Source organism: Siphateles boraxobius, unplaced genomic scaffold (genome assembly GCF_051911475.1).
Source record: "Siphateles boraxobius isolate OS27281-9 unplaced genomic scaffold, OSU_SipBor_1 12, whole genome shotgun sequence".
Lineage (NCBI taxonomy): Eukaryota > Metazoa > Chordata > Actinopteri > Cypriniformes > Leuciscidae > Siphateles > Siphateles boraxobius.
The window spans coordinates 12,340,001-12,363,336 of NW_027508722.1; the positions used below are offsets into that span (position 1 = coordinate 12,340,001).

Consider the following 23,336-nt stretch of genomic DNA (forward strand, 5'->3'; position numbering starts at 1 on the left):
GACCCGACTCCTAAACGCGCGCGAGAGAAGACGCGCGTCGGCAGCCCCGCTGAACACTCAAGCTGTTTGTGAAATTGCTAAATCGTCATCGGAGGCTGACAGGCTGCTCTCGCGCTCAGACAGGTGTTGTTGTTGTGCGTGCTAGGGAACGTAAATGTGCCATATGTCATCGCGTCGCTATATCATGATATCGCGATATGACACTTTTTTAGCATGTAAAAATGTATACCGGTATTATTGTGGACGGTATGATATGGCACACCCCGAATTGTTATATAGTTTAACACGGTTAGTCTTATTGTTTGAATATCTTGTTTTCTTGATAAGTTTGTACCATGTCTCATAGACAACACTATTTTGTCAAGTGGCTAACATAGCAAAATCAGAAAGAGCTTTATTTGTAGTAACAATAATACACCATTTTCTCTACTCTACACTATATTTTAAAATAAACTGCATACTATTTAGCAACACAAGTCATCCAGCTTTTATAATGATATTCACCGAGTGAACGCACAGAGTAACGTTATTATGCCTTATAACACACTCGTGTACTAAACGTATTTTAGTATGATTGTTTTGACCAAGTAAAACAGCTCTGCGTTACCCTTCCATTTTAATTCGCCAGTTACAGTGGCCCGTATGAGTAGTAATTCATCACTTGCAGCTGTTTTAGTCAAATGAAAAAAATAATGTGAATTAAACTGATTAAACGCAACTGTAACAAAGTTCAAGTTCAGGGAAGAAGGACGTTAATGACGATGAAGGCACGCGTTAAACATTTTAATGTAAAATAAACAAAAGGAGCAGCAGTGGTCAACTGCGGCATATAAGATAATAAAAACGGCAATGTAAAATGTCCCAGGCTTCATACCACAGTAACGTTAATAAAACTTTAATACATTAGCTCATCCATGGACACAATTTCTGCCTGACTGAGTCCTGTGGGATTGCTTTTCATCGGCTGTGGAGGTGAAGAAGACAACTCCCATGATTCCATGCTAATTCACAGCACCATCCAGCTACGCCTTTGTTATGTTTTGAAAAGCGACCTCTAGCGGCGAAACTTACATACAGTGCCTTTAAGTTACTAAAATAACTGAAACTAAAACTTAAAGGTGTCTGTAAGAATGACAGCTAGTGGTAAAAATCGGTACTGCAGTCCAAATTCAAAATATCGGAGAATGTTGTTTCCCCAGCCCCCTCCTCCTCAGACTCGAAGCTCACGCAGGTTGCAGTTTGAGAACACGCAACCGAAACGAGCGCAAATGACAACGAAAGCCGAGGAGACTTACAGACTGTAAGTTAATGAGTTGATTTATCCGCGTTTTACAATGCTCTCGAGGCTTTTTAGGTTGTGTGGAATCTGCGACCTAGTTTGTTTGCTTATTTCCAAGGCTGCGATACGCTGTGTTTCCTGCCAACTGGCATCCCGGGGGGTCAAAATACTATCAGGTGAACTGGAAGTGGGCGAGATCACACAGACCAAAACAAAAACCGGCAGACAACAAGGAACATATAAAATAATAAGTAAAATAACAGGCTGTCGAATTGTTTTTCAGAGAAGCGAGTATGTGAACTTAGCATGTTTCCTAAATATCTGCAAACATATTATGGTATTTTTATGCTTTAGTAGAGTAAAAAAGTTACATACAGCACCTTTAAGCCACTTAAAAAAAACAACTATTGACATTTAAAAGACACTCAAACAAACACACCCCTACCTTCATTGCTCCGCCCCCGAAATAACAAACACGCAACACAGGCGACGATAACAGCTGGCGTATCAGACAGCTTCTGCAAATATGAATAAATCTGTGACTCATAATTTATAAATTATGATATAATTTATGTGACTTCATAATAATTTTGACTAAAGTTGCAGTAAGCGATTTCTGAGAAACGCTGTTGAAAATTTAAATCAACACCCAACCAATCAATTTTGTGAATATTTGCTAGATGTCTGTTCTGTAGTGGAATGTAAAGCCTTGTTTGGAGAAAAACTCTGGAGGAAAGTGGACCTCGAGGGCCAGAGTTGAAAACCCTGGGTTAATACAAACAGTAAACCAAAAAGATATTGAAAGCTTCTTCTGATGATGTTTGAAGGAGATCTCATATTTAAGTATCTGTGACGCTTACTGAGTGATCAGAGTTATGATTTTCCCCTGGTAAACGATAAACAGGCAAAGAAATCCCATAAGCCACGTGTGTCAAACTCTGTCCTGGAGGGCCACTGTCCTGCAGAGTGTAGCTCCAACCAGCTACAAAACACCTGCCTGAAGTTTCTAGCAGGAAGGAGACAAGAGGCTCTTTTTTAATGGATTTCAACAGAGGAGAGGCTTATGCTTAATAAACTGCTTTTGTGAGAAAACAGCTTATCATTTATTGCAGGGGTGTCCAAACCCACTCCTGAAGCGCCACTGTCCAGTAGAGTTTAGCTCCAACTTGCCTCTACACTCCTGCCTGGACGTTTATAGTATGCCTAGTAAGACCCTGATTAGCTGGTTCAGGTGTGTTTAATTGGGGTTGGGGATGAACTCTGCAGGACGGTGGCCCTCCAGGAGCAGGATTGGACACCCATGGCCAAAGTATCAATGACTTTACAGCAACCACACAGAACACCATAGCAACATACTTAAAAACAACAAAAAACGCCTAAACAACCCTAGTAGCAACATCTGAGTATGTCAAAATCCAGCTGTGATTCCTGTAGTAACAGTACTACAGAAGTCCCAACCAATCAATGGCAAACTCAACTGGTAAATTGTGAATTTTTATAAGTTGATGAGTAGGAAGTCTCTCGCTGTTTCATAAGGACTACTTGCCAGGAGCAGGAAGAAATGGCAGCACAGAATTTGCACTATGCAAATTCAGCCAACTGAGAATCTGTGATGATACTGTAGCAGAGGAAATCTCACAAGGGTTTAGAATGGATTATATCAGTCAGTGATTCCCGCTAAAGTATTCACCCTAGACAAAACCAACCCATCACCCTCAACTCATTTAATACCCACAATTAACTCAAATGCTTTGGACCTCAGTCAACATTAAGGATGCAATGATATTACAGGAACAGTTCCCCCCAAAATTTACATTATTTACATACCCTCAAGCCATCCTGGGTGTATGACCTTCTTCTTTTAGCCGACCACAAACAAAGTTATAATAAAAAAATATCCTGTCTCTTTCCAGCTTAGTAATGGCATTGAATGTAGTTTTTGAAGCTCCAAAAAGCGCATCCATCCATCATAAAAGTAATCCATACGACTCCAGTGGGTTAATAAATGCCTTCTGAAGCGGAACGATGGCTTTTGTAAGAAAAATATACATATTTAAAATATTTAAAATATACATACGTATTTAAAAATCATACAAACTATAATCACTTGCTTCCGTTAACGGTCAAGTCACCTTAATTTATAAAGCGCTTTTAACAGTATGGATTGTTTCAAAGCAGCTTTACAGTGATAATAGAAATTACCGTAACGGATTGTTTGCTTTACCACAGCTCTAGGATAAAGTTATTGTCCAGCTAAAGTTAGTTTTGATTGATTCACTTCCATTGCGAAGATCATTAGTTATTAACTTTGGGGCCACTTACACGAAACCGTTCTAACAGAAAAACCTTGACACGCTATGGCCGCCAATCCGCACAAAACAGTGTCCGGTGTCTCGAGAACGCACTCGCTGAAATAGGTTCGAAGGCGCAAACGAATATCCGATATCTCTGCGCAAACCTCACAAACCATGCGCGTTTGAATATATATGTGCGCAGGTGTGTAGTCCTTCTACACAAATCAACCCTCAACAAACTACTTGTCTGGCTAACACCTACACTTTCACAAGAGAGTCGAGTTCTGGCGGAAGGGTGACCTCTGACCTATGACGTTTGACTCTTCTCTTATAGGGATGAATTCAGGGTGATTGGGACACTTTTTGCCATTGAGATGACTTGGAAAAAGTGTCGCAATCAACCTGAATTCCCTGTCAAAATCCTAATTTTTCTTTAAAACTTCTCGTTTTAGACTTCAATTTCGTGAAGTCCAGTTGCTCTATCCTCTGCGCTTCCATGTTCGTAAATTCTCACCTACTGTAAGCTTACGCTACACCTATGTCATATGTCCTACATCACGTCAGAGGTCACCCTTCCGCCATCATATACATCATACAAGTCTTATTCACTTGGGATTCACTTTTGGGTCGACTATTCTTTTAAAATTAAGGCTGATACTGATAAGTTGATCCTTATTTTCATGTACTAGCAAAAAATTAAAAATTAATATATATATATATATATATATATATATATTATATATATGTGTATATATATATACACAGTATATATGTGTGTGTGTATATATATATATATATATATATATACATATATGTATGTGTGTGTATTTTAAAAGGGCATATTCTTTTTGAGATTTCCTAAAGATTACATTTTACCATGTTATCTAATTAGAGTTTGCAATTAAATATCCAATACAGAATGATGGTGAGGGGGAAAAAAATATTATAAAAAATATTGACCGATGATGACTGATATTATACCCATATATTGTGCAATTCCAGTCCACATGTTACACAAAACCTGTTACATGTTACACTAAAATACATAATTCTTCTAGAATATAAAGATGCTTTTACAGTGCAAAACCGAACTTTGTGGATCAAATTAAAAATTCAGCCAAATATGACTGGTTACAACCCTGACAAAACAAAATGTTGAGTAAAAAAAAAAGAAAGAAAGAAGCTCATCCGAGATCTCTTTCCCATCCTCCCCTTTTCTCTGGGGACATTGTAAACTAAGGAAGTGACCAAAAACGCTAATCTTCAGTTTGAATTCTAATCAAACAAACATAATAGGGTTACACAACTACAGACCCTTAAAGACGAGCAGAGAAAATTCATGAGAGCCTTTTTGTCAAGGCCTTACACAATGTGTCTCCAGGAGACAACAGGAAAAACTACGACAGCCAAAAACTGGTGCCAAAAATTCAGTTACACTTGCCAGTTACGATAATTTGGTTTAAGGCATTTATCTCCAATGAATGGAATGAAAGGATTTTAAAGTGCAGTCCTTTTCAAACACACTGCTATGCTATTGCCCATGTATCCACAGTATCTCTCACACACGCACACGCGCACACACACACACACACACACACACACACACACACACACACACACACACACACACACACACACACACACACACACACACACACACACACACACACACACACACACACACACACACACACTTATGAGGGTATCCCACAGACGTAATGGTTTTTATACTGTACAAACTGTATATTCCATCCCCCACCCCAAAACCTACCCATCGAGAGCACATATCGACCGCAAAGGGGGCACTCGCTAGCACCTTTCTGAAACCTAAAATGCGAAATGGGACAGCCTACGGTCTCATGTTCTTAACGGACACGCGATTGTAAGTCCACAAGACTGTGTCATTTGGGACAGGGCCTATGTTTTTAAGCCATTTTAATTATGAGGACTCAGGAAAAATCCTCATAAACCATATTTAAGTTGTAATACCCGTGTAATACCATGCCATTGTACACTTTTTTTATATCCTCATCACACACACACACACACACACACACACGGATTGAGATGCTTTTACCTGATGAAAATGTATTCTTCTGTAATGAAAATGAATGAGTACTCTATACTGCAAACCAGGCAGTGAACACTGAGCAGTCCATGCAAGTCATTAACGTTGGTGCATGACGAGATCATTGAACTTGGAAGCTTGGTTCAGGCCAGATTAGATTAGACCACCAGTGGACGGACTTTCCAGTTTTTTTTTAATACACTATAAATGTCCCTAGAATTTGACAGATACGACGCATGAGCACTGGCTCAACCAATGGCATGAATCTGGGGCACCTGCATTAGTGTTGTCAAAATACCAACATTTCTGTAGTCGGTATACCAACACCAAACTGGGTTGACAATGCGGATTAATCAATTTTAATCGACCTAATAGTGATTCTTAAATCTCAGATCAATCTTTTAGTCTTGGCTATTTTCAGTTAATGCTTGAACAAAACTTCACAAAACATTATTTGTAGCACGTCTCTGAACCAACAATCGCAATAAGATTTGTGCTTTGTTACTTTTGAAATGAAACAATGTCTCAGCTTTCAAATTCTGTCAGTTTTTATACAACCACCATAGTCCAAGCCAAAGCATTACCCAATCATCACTTCCTCTTTACTAGTTATAGTCCCTGAGTTTGCACTAAAAAAGTGGGCGTTTTAAGCAGTATTTAATGAATTCTTCTGACTAACTTAAAGGTGCAGTGTGTAACTTTTGGCGACATCTAGCGGTTCGGTTGCGAGTTTGCACTAAGGGCTCAGCCCACTGCTCACCCCTCCCTTTCGAAGAAGCTACGGTGGCTAAAACGGGACAAACATCGTCGTCTGAGACAGCAGAGAATAGCCAGAGTAAACCAAGTTTCTGTACCACAGTCCATTATAAACCACATCATCGATAAAGATTACAAAGCCATATTCAGGTGAGGATCAAGGGTCTTAATACGTAATATAATAATAGTAATCAGCTGATTATCTCACGAACGTAACCAAAACATTCTCCCCACATAACAAACCCATAATATAGCGAGGGAGAAGAACCACATGAAACTATGCAACTATATATTTTTTCTAACAGGGTAGTAAAAGTTTAGCTGGCTAATATGAGCTGTTACTGTGGCTGAGCTGGTTAAAGCGTTAAGCCTTGTTTATACTCGACGCGTCCGCATGAGCCCAAAGGTGCGTGCGGCAAAAATGACATGATTGTAACAGCGCGCGCGCCTCCGCATCCCCTAGACACTACTTACTACACACAATAGGCTTTTTTCTCTGATTTTGGAAACTCGATCGACTTAAAATGCTTCCAAGATCGACGGGTTGGTGATTCCTGTAACTGTTTTACGGTCAATGACAAGTGTAGCCTACTAATCAGCTGTATCACGAACGTAACCAGCACATTTATCCCCACATAGCAAAGCCATAACACAGTGAGGGAGAAGAATTAAGTTACATGAAACAATCCAACTACATATTTACACCACTGACAAGGGAAAAGGCACTACTCACGGTGTTTATGGCTAACTTCTTCTAGCTTTCTGCGGCTTCTCTTTCAAGGTAGTGACGAAACGCGCTCTGTAACGCTGTTTGTTCGCTGTCGGCTACGGTAGTAACATGACGTCACAATATGGCGACCTTCATAGAAGGGGATTCCCGCGCCTATGTAGATATAAATGTCTCACTCTAAGGTAATAAAAACATTACGGTTTATTAAGTAAGTTCTTCATACACCACTGAACACATAGTTATGGATGTCATATTGCATTTCTGTTAATAGATACTCAAAATGTTTACACACTGCACCTTTAAAAACCTCAGATTTGCCACTGCATTCATACACTCAATTGGCTAGAATGCTCAATGCTTCAGAAAATACTTTGTAAAGAGAAACCTTTGACGCTTTTAACACAGCATACATAGAAATACGCACGAGAATGTGTGAAAGTAGCCGCCTAGCGGGTACAAGGTTGATTCTGTACTATACTGTTACTGCTAAAAAAAGCTGGTATTGTTACTTTTTATTTTAGTACCAACTTGGTACCAAGGTACACATACTTTTGACAACACTAGAACTTATTTATACCCCAGGCTTCTGCATATCATTGTTGAAGTCTAAACACTAGACCTGAGCATCTCTACAACACTGGAACAAAGAGCCACAATCCCAGCTAGAGAGAGAGAGAGAGAGAGAGAGAGAGAGAGAGAGAGAGAGAGAGAGAGAGAGAGAGAGAGAGAGAGACAGAGAGAGAGAAGAGACAGAGAGAGAGAGAGAGACAGAGAGAGAGAGAGAGAGAGAGAGAGAGAGAGAGAGAGAGAGAGAGAGAGAGAGAGAGAGAGAGAGAGAGAGAGAGAGAGAGAGAGAGAGACAGAGAGAGAGAGAGAGACAGAGACAGAGAGAGAGAGAGAGAGAGAGAGAGAGAGAGAGAGAGAGAGAGAGAGAGAGAGAGAGAGAGAGAGAGAGAGACAGAGAGAGAGACAGAGAGAGAGAGAGAGACAGAGACAGAGAGAGAGAGAGAGAGAGAGAGAGAGAGAGAGAGAGAGAGAGAGAGAGAGAGAGAGAGAGAGAGAGAGAGAGAGAGAGAGAGAGAGAGAGTGGGTCAGTTCTTTCCCAACTTATTACCAAGAGGAAAAATGGTTTGTTTCAGTCTTAAGAGAAATTATTTACAAGTCTTTTACTGGTGACCCAAGATCAGTTGAATGTGTCACATCATAATAATAATAATCATTCATCATCTTTAAGATCATAATGACAGAATCCAGGACTAAAGCTGAAGAAACATGAGACCAATGACAGCACAGGTCAGGCATCAGTGTTGGCGCATGGCAGGTAATAAACTTTATGCCTCTTGAAGTTGCTTAGTTTCATAAATAATGGAGTCCAAACGGGCCCGTGTGTTTGTGTGTGTGTGTGTGTGTGTGTGTGTGTGTGCTGTCCGTACAGCATTACTCATGCTGAAAAACTGAAGGGAGTTACTACACTTAGTAGGTTCAGGAAGGCTTATTAGAAGCAAACGGTTTCTTTTCAATAAGCAGACATTTATAATTTCTCACTTTTTCCAAAAGTGATATGCATGCATGGTCCAATAATCACAGAATTAAAATGGTTCACTGAATGAATGTGGCAATTTATGCAAGAATGATTTTACAGTTAACCATCCATAAACAGGCCTAAAAGGGAGGTAAAAGAGGTGGCAGATTAACAGAGGTGTCACATACATTTTTTTTTGTTCAATTATGAGTACTAGGCAAGTATAAAAAGTAAAAAAGTGGTCATTTTAATTTATTTTTGTTTTAGTTTTTGTAACCTCTTCACTATTATCAGTTAAATTACTCCAAGTCTACATTAAAGTCCCCTTGTGGTGAAAATCAAGATTTTAATGTTGTTTATATGCTAATGTTGTGTTTTTAATATGGTTTAAGACCAACCATGTCAACACCATTGCAGAATATTTTCTCCTTAAAACTGCAGTGAACCAAATACTCCAAAAAAGCATTTTGAAATCGCTGGCGTTTTCTGACGTCACAAACTATCTTGTAACAAATCACGTCAATCCAAGGTTTGATCATCAACAAGTGGATCTCTGAGCTGGTGTGAGTGAGTGGAGGCAGGGCTAATTTGCATATTCATGGAGCATATTGACCACAAAGGAGGTGCTCTCGAGCAGCCTAAAATGACAAAATGGGACACCCTACGGTCTCATGGACTTCATGATAACGCGCACTTAGCGGCCATTGACCAAGTCCACAAGATCGTAAGTGCATACGAAGTGTGCCATTTGGGACAGGGACAATCCCCGAACTTTGTACACTCTGACCTGTGATGGTTCCTGCATCTTTGCAAATCCTGGAGGCATCATTGGCAGTGATCTCGCTTACATACTGCTCCTCCTGGTGGTCTGGAGCAGTGCTGGGTGGGTTCCAGAGGCACTGATGAGGGTTCTGGGGGGAGAGCGGGACGGGCAGGGCTGTGGCAGTGGGGGGCGATACCACGGTGTCCAGCTTGACTGCTTTTCACAGGTCAACCCCAGGAGCCATAGGAAACAGCAGACACGTGCTATCTCTCTGTCAGAGAATCAACAGCATCTCTGATAGGACGGATCTGGAGAGGAAGAGGAAGGTAATGTAAAGCCAACAGTCGCTCAAGTCACAGGATGGAGGTTTGTTTATACGAATAATAGGTTTGACAGATTTCGAAAGGAGTCTCAGCATCAATTTCAAAAATGTTAGAAGAAAACAACTGTGCTGATATCATATTCAAGAAACAATCCTCACTGAAAGGATGGAATTCTTGAAAATACAACTTTATTACTTACTAGTAAAAGGCATAATCTTTTATTATATTTCTTAAAAACAAAACACCAGAATTTTTATAAATATTTATTATTAATTAACTTTTTTTTGGGGGGGGGGGGGGGGGGGAGGAATTACAAGAAAAGGTTATGCCTTTTTTTAAATGTTTATAAACTTTGGTCAAATCAAAGTAATGTGGCATGGCCAACAAAATTATGCGGTGCAACAATTCCTGAGATGTGTAAAATATTTTGTTACTATGAGAAATATAATGTGATGCAATCGTGAAACATGGACTTTAGAACAAAAGAACTTAGCACAAGCATTTCATAATAGATTTTTAAAAGCTATTTTCTTGTCCTTTACCACGTTGGTTTGGGTTTTGTTTTCACTTTCATGTTTCATGTCTTTTATTTTGTAATTTAGTCACAGTCATGGTTTCCTGGTTTGTCATGTGCTTCCCTAGTCTCTTGAGTATTGGTTCCCTTGTTTCATTGTCACATTCTCATTGGTTCATTCTTGTTCATTGCTTTCAGGTGTGTCCTGTTAAACCATTAGTCTTTGTGTATAAATAGTCCACACGTTTCCATTGTCTCTTGTCGAGTATTGTCTGTAACCACTGTTGATGAGTTCTGTTCATGTTTAAGAAGTTAAGTCAAGTCTTTGTTTAGTTTGTTATTTTGTTCATGTTTTGATTTAAATAAAACTGCACTTGGGTTTGTCTACACTCGCCTCCAGTGGATCTGTTACATCCTTATCTTGGACACTAATTATAAATGGATATAACAAATCTACCATACGTGATGCACAGCAAACGCCACAAAGAATCTCAGAAAAGCCCTACAAATCAATACAACAATTCATTTAGCTGATAAAGATTGAAATCAGCTTCCCACTTCCATTCAATCAGTGCTGTGATTTACTGCTGTACTGGGATCAGCAGTTAACCCTAAATCGACCAGACAAAGCCATTAGGACTGCCATGTCTGCCAGCCCAGAGCTGTGCTGTATGTTACAGCAATCAATCTCAGTCTTGGTCAACCAAGGCCCCAACACAGTAGAATTCATTGTTAAAGCAGTACTGTGCTAACCAAGACTATTGCTGATAAAGATGCGGTTGAGCTTGCTGAATGGATTTGCTAGTGAGAAAAGTAATGTGTGTAATAAATATTAAAGCACAATGCGGTTTGTTGCATCATTCATTGAATGGTCTAGAAAGATCAGGCACAGGCGTGCGCGCACGCACGCACGCACGCACGCACACACACACACGCTTTAGAAGCTGGCAATGGTTTACTGTGAACAGTTGGTGACATGCTGTTAGTTACAACAAAAAATGAATTTGACTCATCCCTCAATTTGTAAAATCATGCATATACAATGAAAGTCTATAGTGCAAGACACTGCACCAGGTTACATGTTTGAATTTGAAGATATAAATTCTCTTATAATTTACTTATCCTCATGTTGTTTTAAACCAGTATGCCTTTATTTCTTATGTGGAACATAAAATAAGATATTTTGAGTGTTGTTTGGATGAGTCAGTAATGACCAAACTGTTAACAACATTCTTCAAAATATCTTCATGAGGGTTAGTAAATGATGATACAAAGAACTATCTCTGGAACTGCTTTAAGATAAAGTTTCACTTGAGGCTAGGCTGGAATAATTAAAATGTGGCTTTCTAGCAGTAAACACCCATTAGAACAGGTTTTTCCATTCAGAAAGCACTGGTGTCCATTCTCACTCCTTTTTATTTATCACTAAGAATTATGAGCTCATGTAATATGAAGCCATGAAGAGCAGGACCATGACGTGGATATTCTCTCAAGCTTACCATCTGACAGTTTTGGCAGCCTTTCCTAATGATACTCAATAGTAGAGCTGCACGATTCTGGATAAATTGAGAATCAAGCTTTTTTTTCGTGTTTTCGAATATAATGATAACTGCTCTGTCTGGGTCAGCGGCTGCGCCAACTCAGATTTTAATGTTCCGGTGGGATTTTGTCCAAGTTTAATAAACATAGCCGAATCGTTGTCATTAGGATTGAGGTCATGTGGGTGTTTGAATCGAGATCGCAATCTTTTAACAATCGTGTAGCCATACTCAATAGTGCATCGTTCTGTGGAAACTCTCTCTTGAACCATTTGTTTCCCAATGGTGCGCCATTAGACAAGCATTCTGAATCCAAACTGAGTGATTTTAAGGTTCTGTGAATCAACAGTATGACTCTTGATGAGGTGGTCAAACTTAGTACAAAGGTACATGATTAACAGGTTATTGAATAAATGAGGGCAGTAAAACCTTGAAACGCTAGTTCTCCCTCACTCCAAAGCATCACACTCCTCCTCACACTCCTCAGTGTAACAAATAACGAAATCCATGAACACAAATGGGAAGGTCAGATCAGATCAGAGGGAATACAACTATAGAAGGGTTTGAAATAGTACTTTTTCTAAACGTTTTAAGTGTAAAGTCATTAGAATTGTGTACATTAACAGGTGTGTGAGAGAGCTGAGTTATGCCAGACGATCTTGGTCGTCATGTTCCTTACGGTCATAAAAAATGATAAGGAATATTTGTGTACAACACAATAACCAAATATCCACTAACCAAAGCTGTTACTGAACTTCAGCATTACACGTTTGTGAGATGTTCAAGGGTGATCATTTTATCTACATAACATGCATTAGTGTGTTTATATTTCAAATAAGTAATATAAAAGGCGAGGAGATTTTCTGATCTATATGTGAGACTGTGTTTGGAATCTCAGAGAGTTTCTGTCACACTATTAGTTTGTAAGAGCCTTTCAGTTTGGCGGCCGAACCAAGTGCTACGCGTCCATGGCATCCACAAATAGCTCCTGCCACACACACTTAAAAATTCCAAACTCTCACTAAAATAAAAATGAAACAATCATGATTCATTTGTGCCTTTGGTCGTGTTAACCTACACTCTTTATTTCCCCTCTAAACCATCAATTGGTAGAGAAGGAATTAGCTGAAATGTATTGACTTTGAAAGGGTCTTCATTGTTTTCATCAATGGTACATTCATGGTCAACTGTGGATTTAGGTGTGATATAAACTTAAAAGCAACGGCTACTTCTTCTGTGTATCTGACACTAGTTTAGCTGAATGAAATGCTCTTAGAGTAGCTGTTAAAATAACATTCATGTGGAGTAGGGCTGCACAATAGGGTATATCGTTTTAGCATCGACATCACGATGTGCGCATCTGTGATAGTTACATCACATAATGTGCGATGTCAAGTATAGGGATCTCCCAGTCACGTGACCCCTAGCTGTGTGTCAGCCATTTTGACGGAATACATCCGTCAGCTACTCAGTGGCAATGGATCTATTATTAGGGGTGGGCCACCTATAACACCGCCATCAGCGTTTTGCCTGTTTATTGCCGCCAACCACTTGTTTCTCCGTTTTGTTTCTTTTGGGATACGGTATAAAGATATTCCTTTTGTATGATCACGTATCTGATCGCATCCAAATTGCACAGCATCGCTCGGGCATGATAGAAATATTTCGCGCCGAGCTGTATTATCACCGGCGGTATAGCATTTTCTATACCGTCAAAATGGCTGCTCCAAAATGGCGTGACGTCACGCGGGACGTCCCTATAGGGATCGTAGTTGATACTGAGATCCGTATAGACCAGGCAACTGGGTTGGAAATGCACACAGTTCTCAGATTAATTGCAAAGTTTAACCATCATAGAGTGAAAGTTTATCATTTGCACGTGTTTTAGGTCCTGTCAGTTAAGGCCTGGGACACACTAGACGATTTTAAAACTGTGAGAGACCACAGACATAATGCAGTTTCAACAGATATTTTAACCGATACCGAATTTGTCTGGATTGCAAGACCACCTGTCGATCGGAGTAACATTTTCACAGTGAGACGAGATCTCACAGAGACTCGCAAGATCAAACGTGACTTGAGAAGAAAAAAAAAAAAGTAGGACGATCGACGTCGTCAGCTGGTTCTCCTGCCGTGAGTTTTGTTTTACGGGAAGAAAAGCAAAAGAGAAAAATAGAATATGGATGATCTTATTTCTTAATACTCCACTTTAGTGACATGTTTGTGGCTGCCAAGTCTCAGCTATAGAAGCATGCAACATACGGTTGGTGAAGCTCGCTCTCATTGGCAATCGCAGGTGTCACATGAGAGACAGCCCGATCAAGAGTCGTAAATATCAAACATGTATTATACATGCGATTTGGGATCATGTGGGCTCCGACGCGATCCGAAGCAGTAAAATAATCATAATGACACCACACAAATGATTTTTTGGACAAGAAGTCGGTTGCGTCAAGCCTTGAATCGGGTGGAACTCTTTTTATATCGCAATACATTCCACATAAAAAAAAATATCGCAATGTTAGTATTTTTACAATATCGTGCAGTCCTAATGTGTACTGTTGTCATAGAGTGAGATGACAGATGCTGAAAACACCATAAGTATCACACGTGTTTGAGTAGCCTATGTGTAGTAGACAAAACTGTGCCGCTCATTCACAGAGACATGCAGGATTCATATTTCAATTTTAAATTTAATAAACTGAAATTACACCGGAAATAAAGTTTTAATTTACAGACATTCAGACGCTAGTCCATATTGTGATTTGAATAAGTATACAGCCCTACTTAATACCAAAATCTCTCAAATTCTGTGGCATTCCATATACAAATTTTATGACTGAATTTCTGCATTTTCTGCACCGCAAAAACAATAGGGCCCCATGCATGTATCAAAGGCATGCATAATTCTAAAATAATTCTGTACAAAACCTAATCAACTGCTCAGTTTCTGCAAGACATGAGAAAACAATGGTACTTTTGACCTCCAAATTTGACCTCACCATCACTGTTCAAAGGTAAATTCATATAAACATTGTATAGTGTAGAAAAGACTATCGTAACCTTGCAACCTTGTTTCATGTTGACTTAAAAGAGTCATCCATGTGTCAGGAGAATTCTCATGACATCATCAGCCCGGGGCAAGTCTTGTGTTGTGGCCACGTGAATGCAAGCTGCTATAAAAACAAACCTGCCTTAACATGGGCACATTACATCCACCTTAAAATTCAAACATTTTGCAAAGACAGACACAGGATTACAAAACTATTTTGTTTTGTGCCTGCAGCAACAAGATTCTGCATGTTCAAAGTCAATTCTACACTGTACAGACCATAAAATGTCTGTCTCCGAGCGATTACAAAGAGGCATTGCCTAATCATTCTGACGGCAATCATTTCAAAGAACCGCACACAAATCCAAGAAACTGTGAATGGGACCATCATGACATCATAACCAGCTGCCATGGGCAAATATTAACTCTCAAAGCCTTTAGTGCAAACTAGTCACCTTATTATACTATAATACTAACAAAAAGAAAGCCTACTTTAACAGTAATGCTGTAAATGTAGTGTTTGGAAAATTTGTAATCTTTTCCCTATTTAGTCATAATGAGGAATGATCCTTCACGGCACCTCCCTAGATTTCTTAATCAGATTTCCCCTTGTATTTTGTACTAAACAATGGCCTGGACCACCTGTGTTTCGGCTGACTACACCATTCAGAGCAGCTCCTACCGTAGAACCACAACATGAGAATAGGACACAACACAACACTGCAGTGGAGGGGACTTCCTGTGTGCTGGACTGTGTAGTTGATTGTTCACAACGCACAATGTTGTACTTTTACACAGAAAGAGCACATATCCTATTATGTGGTTGCCTAATATGATTACTTGATACTTGCCTTCATTTATCAACATCAAATTGGAGGCAAAATTAAACAGGATTGGGTATTTCTCCATATAATGGACTTCAATAGGACACAAACGTTTCGAGGACCAAATGACAGTTTCAAAGGGTTTTAAACGATACCAGACGATGAATAAGGGTCTTATCTAGTGAAACGATCGTCATTTCAAAATAAATAAAAAAAATTTAGGTTTTTTAAGCACAAATGCTCGCCTTGCTCTGTTCTGTGATGCACGTTCGTGATCCTGTTCGAACTCGTTCATCCAAATGAACAAATCTTTTTTTGAGTCATTCGTTCGTTGAATGAACGAAATGACTCCGAAAAAGACTCGTTCAAAATGAACAAATCTTTTTTCGAGTCATTTCGTTCGTTGAATGAACGAAATGACTCAAAAAAAGATTCGTTCATTTGGATGAACGAGTTCGAACAGGAGAGTCACGGACGACGGTACGCGCTCGCGCTGTGCAAGAGAGGGGTGATCAGCGCCTACACGAGCGTGATTGACACTGCTAAGACATTCCTCCTGGCTCTGATTGGTTGTTTCTGACCGGGAGCGGTGTATTTCTGCAAATGGCAATAGGACCACAGGGAAGAGCCAGAGGAGCTTGATTTTTTTCACAGATTATCTGTCTCATATTCTACTTTCAGGACATAATGACAGTTTTAACAAATATTTGTTTACAAAAGCTACCTACTGGAGCTTTAATAATAATAATAATAAAAAAGTTTCTTGAGCACAAAATTAGCATATTTGAATGATTTCTGAGGTATCATGTGACACTAAGACTGGAGTAATGGTTACTGGTTAACAAATGCGATTAACTAAAAATTTGCCTCATAGTCTCTAAGTGTACTTTTTGGGAAAGACGCCTACATTTACCAACCAAAAAATAAATAAAATAAATAAAAATACAGTTTTGTGAGAATCAGCTGGTTTACTTTGCTAGATATAGAGCAAATGATGACAAAATTAACCTGTTAAACAAGAGAAATGGTTTATGCTTAATTTGACGGTAAGTGCGTGGTTAATACTGCCAGCCCATTCTGATTTATACTGTATTTTTGATCAAATAAGAGCAGCCGTGGTGACCATAAAATACTAATTCCAAATTTGTTTTTACAAATGTTACCAATATGCACATACGGTGTACGTTTAATCTGTCAGAACACCTTTGCCAAAGTTTTACAGCGTAAAATTAGACATGTCTAACACATATAAGGTTCTATATGGTCGACCCAAACCAAAACTATGTTTTTGGCAATAAACCACATGGTAGAATTCTGCTCAGTTTTCCATTATCAGGATGGTGATACTGAGCCAGAATCCCACTCCTATTTAAAAACAAATAATCCCAATACATCCCGATTACAACCCAAACAAAAGAAGGCCAGCTGTGACATTACAACTTTTAGCCTACTGACCTTAAACCTGACACATTTAGATAGAAATAAGAACACAGATTATGTTTGTATTGTAATATAAACCGGATTGAACAAAGCCTTCAGACAAGTTTTGTTCTCACCTCAGACTTACAATACTAAATGATGTCCTGCACTGCTTGTGATGCTTCATATCATGCTGCTTTTTGGCCTGTAAACTCATTAGTTTACCCATTTAATACCAGCAGTTCTATTAGGAAATCTCAACTTTCAGCACATATTTTGGCATCTTTCAGCTGTAGCGTAAGATATTCAGTCATTGTGTGAGTAATGGACTACATTCACCACAACTCCCCAATGGTTTGGTCTCCATTCAACACCATTCTTGCACTCAGCTCAGAGCCGTCTCATGTTCTAAAGGGATATTCAACGCTTTTAACCTCTTGTCTGTCTATAAAGCTCAGGTATAAAGATCAGATGCAGGCAAATGAAAAACACATCAAAGAATTCTATGCCGTGTGTGTGTGTGTACTCAAAACAAAACACCTGCTGACTCACCAGAATCACACATCAGAAACAATGCCTCATGCTGGTGTTATGAGTGGGAATTTTAGTTCCCATGGCAACCGATAGACTGCACAATCTCTTCCATAACTGCTCAATGTTTCCTCTAAAATATGTTAGGAGGCACTAGGCTGTTTTTCTCAGGTTTTAGACTTTATAATTTCAGATGCTGATGATGTCATTCAGATCCTAATTCATGAAACATTCCCAGGAGTCACATGTCTGATTTCTAAACATCTGTTGGATTATGGAATATTTTGACTACAGAATGCAAATGCACAGCGATTATTATTTTAAAAATACAATTAATATAATTTCAAAAATACAAAGACATGCAATAATAAATTATATATATATATATATATATATATATATATATATATATATATTTTTTTTTTAAATTTTTTTTTTTTAAATTTATCCAAGTAACATCTACAGATTGATAAATCTGTACAAATTACAAAAGTACAAATTTAGTGAAGTGCCTCAGACATGTGGGAGTGAAGATTTAGTGAAGTGCCTCAATAATTATTTGTATTCATCATAATTGACATAGCAAAGTATTGTGAAAAGCTTTTAACATTTCATTTAGGTGAACAACCACTTTAAAATTTCTGTGGGATTGAAATATTACAGAATCACAGGAATGCCCCATTTAATTGTTCTAATAGGCTATATCTTATAAATTAAATTACACCAATTTTTAGGATCATCAAGATCTGTTTGAATTGTGACATTATTTACACGATTATAGTAATGTACAATAATGACAATCATTCTGCCTTCTTTGTCACAATGATTTTCACAATGATGTAATAAAATGGTTACAGCAATTACAACCATGACATACAAAAAAAAAGTTTGTGTTATTTAATATAATTACATTTAAATGAAATGATAAATAGCATAATTTACCTGCTTTAATGAGAATGATTTTTTATTTTTTTATTATAGTTGTAATAAGTGGTAGGGATGCCTCATTTAATTGTCTTTATGAAAAAAAAAAAAAGATTTTAGGTTAAAATATGATTTGGGTGTATTCTTGATAGGTTTCTGAGTTTCACCCTATAACAATATTCAATTTACATCAATTTAACCGAAACTCAAGCAGGAATCCATAATCTGCCTAACAGACAATCTAAAAGGCTGTTTCGGGAATATCATTCGACCTTAAAAACACATTATCCACCAGCCATGTGGAGAAAGATGTCCATAAACTATTAATAAAGTGTCTGCTCAGTTCACTTCACAGCAGAATGAACTTAGCTTTTCCCTAATGCTATAAAAGCATTAATGCTCCAACAAAGTTGAACAAGAGAGAGAAAGAGAGAACTTTACCTAACTCAAACTCTGTCTCGGACAAGCAGTTTCCTTCCATTATGTTTCTGGCACTGTTTTTAAATGCAGGGGCCATTCAGGAGGAGGAGGCCACGGGACAGGGGTGAAAGACCTACCCCCACCACACCCTCACAACTCACACAAAGGAGCACTCTTTAAGATAAAGAGATAGGACTCACTGTTGCTTATTAACCTTGGTCACATTAATTTCCCTACTTGCTGCCTTAACTTGTAATTCTGCCACTCACTTTCCCAAGCATGCTGGTTCAACAAGCAAATGATGTGGAAAATATTTGCAAAATTCAGCTCTCCTCCTCAAGCCTTTGTTGGCTTCTACTCAGGCCTTGAGAGAGAAAGAGAGAGAGAGAGAGGCGCGATGGCATGAACACTGTGTTAGGTCATTTTTGCCGGGTTTCTGTGATTGGGTAAGAATCCGGAGAAGCAGAGTTTAAACACAAAAGCGGATCTTTGGAGAGCATGAAAAGAGCTTATTAGAAACATCATCTCTTCTAGTCCGTTTAAGGCTGATATGCTTATATCCTTCATTCTTTACAGGACAGTCAATCTAAACATGAGGAGGCTCTGCCTTATTACAGAAAAAAATGAATATTCTGATTGGATTACGGTTGCTTGGAGACCACTGAAAGGGACCGGACTGGGTTTTGGTTACGTGACTAAACAAATTCCTGATTTATTCAGCATATCACTGATCTAATTGATCTATTATCATCTGTGAATGTGCCTCTGTTTGAAGTCTCTCTTTAGTTTTATCTGGGTGATTAAAGGAAAAATAGAAAAAAGATAAGTGTTTGTTGTAGATTATATACCCAGAGTAACTGATTAGAATTCAAAAAATATGTCACATAACCTTAGAAGCCATTTACCTGACACTGTTTTCAACTAAAACTGGTTTTGGTCGTTCATTTACACAACAACGGCATATTGGGAGCCTGGAAACGTAAACTTTTGAAAACGGGTTTCAAATTGCATATTTTGTAAAAAAAAAAAAACACCGTTATCGTCTCCGTGAATTTGTGTAAATGGTGATGTCATGCACATGCATATTATGTGTTCAGTCTATAGATGCATTAATGTGTCTTTACACAGGGTTTCTGCAGGTTTCACAAAGTCAAATTTAAGACTTTTTTAGACCATTATGAATGAAATTTAAGACCTATACATAAAAAAAAAAATGAAAATCCCCGATTTCCTTATTCGCACTGTAGGACTGGTGTCTGGTCACCGTGTGGAAAACCCAGAGCACCTCCGCTTTCAGTGTTGGCTCTGATCCAAAAGCAACACGGAGGTCGATTGCGGGAGTTGCGGAGCTACTGTGTGGGCCTAGCCTAGGCAGTGTATAAGTAGTGCTGGAGCCGCCAGATACTTGCAAGAACTGGCTGATGGCTGTCGTTTGCTGGAGACCCTTCACAGCAGTTAGATGTTTTTCACTTTTTGAATGAGGCTCCAGTGCTCGTATACCCAACTTTCCCAATTTAGTAGCTTTCTTGCATAAAAAGCAGTAGGCTTCAAATGCTTTGTTTGCAACTGGCTTTAACCAAGCACAAAATTGAAGTATCGCCAAATTTGCACTTCCCCATAGCTGAATAAAATCCGTTGTACGTCTGTCTGTGGCAGAGCCGTTGTGTGGTATCTGAGAGACGCGCCAATAACACGAAAGCTCAAATCTAAGCGGCTGTTGCATGTTGGTCTATTTTGTAGTCATAATACAGCGAATTATATTTGGACTAGCGAAATAAGGAACTACAACACCACGGAATATAAAATAAAAAAACATTCCAAAGCGCTACAGGAGCATTTCAATGAGATTTACATGGACGTAGGAAAATTAAGACCTATTTAAAATGATTTAAGACCTAGAACACAATACTTATTTTAGACTTTTTTAGACTTTTTAAGACCCGGCAGAAACCCTGTTACAAAGTGATGTCGCCAACTACTGGCCTGGCAGCAGAAAACAGGGTTTTTAATTGTTTTCGTAAATCCGTGTGAACAGGGATCGGTTTGACAAAGTTGTCGCCTGTACGCGGAAAAACAAAGGAACATTTCAGTTTTTAGTACATTGTTGTCGCGTAAACACCCTTAGAAATCCAAATACCTTATAAGGAAACTTAATAGCAATTTTAAAACATAAAAAAAATAATCTTGAGATAGATGTAGCCAGGCTCTACATATGTCTACTCAACCTTCAACTATGTATAAAAAAACAAAAACAAAAAAAAACAACCCCAGGATGAATCCTTGTAGGCTACCGTTCAAGAGTGTAGGATCAATAAGATTTTTAAATGTTTCTGAAAGTAAAAGTAAAAACCGTAATATTGTGAAATATTGTAAAAATGTTGAATAACTGTTTTCTATTTTAATATACCTTAAATTGCAATTTATTCCTGTGATGGCAAAGCTGAATTTTTCAGCATCATTACTGCAGTCTTCGGTGTCACATGATCCTTCAGAAATCATTCTAATATACTGATTTGTTGCTCGAGAAACATTTCTGATTATTATCAATGTTTAAAACAGTTGTGCTGCTAAATATTTTTGTGGAAATGCTGATTTTCGTTTTTTTCAGGATTCTTTTATGAATAGAAAGTTCTAAAGAACCACATTTATTTCAAATAGAAATCTTTTGTAATATTGTAAATTATTTACTGTCACTTTTGATCAATGTAATGCACCGCTGCTGAATAATAACTTTAAAAAAATCTTACCGACCGCAAATTTTGAATGGTAGTGCAGTATGTGGGTATTCTCTGGTTCTTCGACTAAAACTCTTCAAATTGTCTGAGAAGTGCTAAGAACAAGAAACAGGAAATAAGCTCTATTAATAGCACATGGCTGTATTTTTGCAGCTATGCCACTTCCAAAAAGAATCGACTGAGTTTATACATTAGGCCTATCTGTTTTGATTAAGCTGAAAATACATTCCTTTAAACTGAGCTCTGGTGTACGAGTGTGCGGATGAGAACTACAATTGGACAAATCTTGATACTGAAATATAAAACAGACCCCAAAAAATGTGATGCTCGGAAAGCCACAAATATAACAAGATTACACATAACCCAAATTCAATATCCTGCATCTTATCATGTGATGACAACACAGATGGTATATAGTGGAAGAGGTCTAAGCGCACACAGAGGAACTCTTAACTCAGTTCCCTTTGGATTGAGATTACAACCAAAAGAAAGACAACAAAGTGCCCCCAGAAAAACTCTTTAAGAAAAATCAATTGAGTGCATTTAAAGGTGGCCTTTAAAAAGCCCTGATCAGACAGCAGCAAGCTTCTAGTTATATTGACTAGTAAAAAGCAACTCATTATTAAAAATGTAGATGTCTATCCATTAAACAGGTTATGGATAATTCTATAATGTCTCGTAATTCAAGAATCATAGACATCAAAAAATGCGTATGATGTAGGCTATTTGATGTGTCTGCAATTGGGCAAACAAATGAATTAGTATCAGTTTCGGCCAGTATTCGATATATAATTGTACTTAGATATAAATATAGATCACCTTTACCAACATCTTAAGTTACATTATCTTTAAAATCACTAATATATTTAATAGCACTCTCACATGTAAACTTCAGCAAACCTCAAAGTGAATAGTAGGCAATCCTTTTTTCCACAATGTCAGATGACCAAGTTCACTTTTTGTATTTAATGGTTATTGGTCACAACATAATTATTTATTGGCTCCATCTGAATCAGTAAAATTGTTATATTTGTGCATCCCAAATATACATATATAACTCAAAGGTATACTTTAAAAGATATAGGGAACTCTAGAACTGTAGGTTTCAAATGTGTATAACTGTATTTTGTTTACTGATAAAATATGGTTAATATGCTGTTAAATCCACCTTAATAAAGCTGTTGATGTGAAGCAATAAGAAAGTAGTAAAGGGATAGCTCCCCCAAAAATGAACATTTTGTCATCAATTACTCAACCTCATGTCACTCCAAACTCTTGTTTGTGCTATAGCTTCCAATTACCGAATCTGAATTCTGTTAGCTGATCAATGATTATCCGTGAATAAAAGCCTAAATTAAATCTGTTCATCATATACATTGATTATGTCTTTTCAGAAGACAGATTAAAATGCTTGATTTATAAATATGGATTTCTTTTACAATCTCTTTATGAACGTTTAATTTGAAGCATCAGAGTTTTGGGCGAGTAGACTGGGGCCGTTTACACAGTTTTCCACTGAAAAATTTAAAACTTTTTAAGCATTTCGGCTGTTAATTTACACGACAACAGAGTTTTGGGGGCCTGAAAATGCCAACTTTTGAAAACAGGTTTCAAAGTGCAAGTTTTTTTGAAAACTATACTGTT

The 23,336-nt window shown here is 38.1% G+C and overlaps 1 protein-coding gene across 4 annotated transcripts in view; it reads right to left on the reverse strand.

Annotated features, from left to right (window-relative positions):
* Positions 1-23,336, reverse strand: part of trak1a (trafficking protein, kinesin binding 1a) — an 80,675-nt gene that overhangs the window by 54,564 nt on the left and 2,775 nt on the right. For 3 of the 4 annotated variants that reach the window (XM_077207777.1, XM_077207805.1, XM_077207813.1), the window contains one exon: positions 9,437-9,720. The gene's annotated coding sequence lies outside the window, so the exon portion shown is untranslated. Of the gene's footprint in view, positions 1-9,436; positions 9,721-21,708; positions 21,788-23,336 lie in introns of all 4 variants that reach the window. The other variant, XM_077207787.1, reaches the window with a different exon arrangement.